Source organism: Callorhinus ursinus, unplaced genomic scaffold (genome assembly GCF_003265705.2).
Source record: "Callorhinus ursinus isolate GAN/ISIS: 27379988/994484 unplaced genomic scaffold, GSC_fseal_2.0 scaffold5, whole genome shotgun sequence".
Taxonomy (NCBI): Eukaryota; Metazoa; Chordata; class Mammalia; order Carnivora; family Otariidae; genus Callorhinus; species Callorhinus ursinus.
The window spans coordinates 32,912,668-32,914,189 of record NW_027397067.1 but is presented as its reverse complement, the minus strand read 5'-3'; the positions used below and the strand labels follow the sequence as shown (position 1 = coordinate 32,914,189).

At 56.0% G+C, this 1,522-nt stretch overlaps 1 protein-coding gene across 1 annotated transcript in view; it reads right to left on the bottom strand.

The window, feature by feature from the left end:
• The window catches only part of RALYL (RALY RNA binding protein like), a 682,789-nt gene extending 682,322 nt beyond the window's left edge, over positions 1-467 (bottom strand). Inside the window, exon 1 of the mRNA XM_073892721.1 lies at positions 403-467. The gene's annotated coding sequence lies outside the window, so the exon portion shown is untranslated. The remainder of the gene's footprint in view (positions 1-402) is intronic.
• Positions 468-1,522: the final 1,055 nt, after the last annotated feature.

Below are 1,522 nucleotides of genomic sequence, written 5' to 3'. Positions count from 1 at the left end.
GGCGGCGGCGGCGGCGGCGGCGGCGGCGGCGGCGGCGGCGGCGGCGGGGAGCCCGGCGCCTGGGAGCGGCAGCACCAGCGGCGGCAACGGCAGCTCGCGGCGAGGCTGCCTCCGCTGTGAGCCCAGACGAGCAGGTGCCCCTCACGCTGAGGCTGAGCACACGCACACGCACACGCAAGACAGGCAGGGCGCCGGCGAGAGGGGGAGCGGAGCGGGGTTGGGCCGGAGGCGCGCAGCTGCCTCTGCCTCTGCCGCCGCTGCCGCTATTACTGCTGCTGTTGCGGCCGCCCCCCTCTCCCCCACCCCCCGCCGCCGCCGCCTCTGATGGGGAGCGCGTGTTCTGGGGCAGTTCTGGGCGTGCTGCTCAAACACCTTAGAGGAGGTGAACAACTTGCTGCTCACCTCAAAGTTGTTGTTGCTTGCCCCTTGCTTATGCATTCATCTATTTTTTTTTTTTTTTCTAAATCTCTAGGTAGTTACCTGGGGAGAGATCCCACCCCTTTCTCTCCCGAAGTTTCACTATTAAAGCCTTATTTAACTCGTTCATTTTTTTCCTCCCTGATTTCCCATTTCTCAACCCTCCTAAGCTGCCTTTGCCTCTGCTGTTCCCTTCCCCTAGATCTGCGCTTCCCCCTCGCGGTTCTCAGGGAACCTGGCGCAGCGCGATACTGGGGGCGTTGTCTCGGGCGAAGCCACCGTCAATCTTTATTGCAATCAGAACGTGCAGCATCTCTTCTGCCGCCACCAACGAAGAATGTTTGCAGTTTGAAATACAAAACAAAATCTCTCGTTTAGGAAACCCCGTTCCGGGTTTCTGTTTGCGGGCTGCGGAGCAATGGGTGGGGGCATGGGTGTCGTTAATTTATTCATTCGTGTACCAAGCATTGTTTGTTTTGTCTGCTTGTGCGCGCGTGCTTCCAAGCCCGTCTGGAAGGCTGCGCGGTTCCATTCTCCATGACAGAGGCCCCTGCCTGACTCTTGCTCAAGTTGTGGACTGGGGCTGGAAGTCAAAGGAGAGGTTCAAGGGAAACAAGTGAGTCCATTGTGTAAGTGCTCTCTGGGAGGGAGTGAGCACTTGGCGGTCGAGAGGGGGAGACGTGCACCAGGAGTGAGGCGGTGGCGCAGCCCGCAGGAGTCCAGGGGGCTGATCCGTTGATTCTGAAGGTGAGGGTGAAAGAGGGATTTCTCCACTTAGCAGCTGGTTTAGGGTGCCTATCGCCTGAACAAAGATTCCACCAGCCAATTGCTGGTTGCACTGGGATTCTTCTATTGCTGCCTGTTGAAGAATCAGCATTCTGAGCGCTGGAACACATCTACTTTCTTCATTTTTGTGCAATACTAACATCAGGACCATTTCCCCATGCTGCTTTGAATCTGGGTTGTGTGGAATTAATTGGCATCTCTCTGTTTGAGAATGAACAATTAACACAGTTCCTCAGTTCACAGATTGCCGCCCCTGATCTTTACCTCAATGTTTCTAATGTTGACATTTAAGATAAAATGCCTCCATCCGAGATGATCT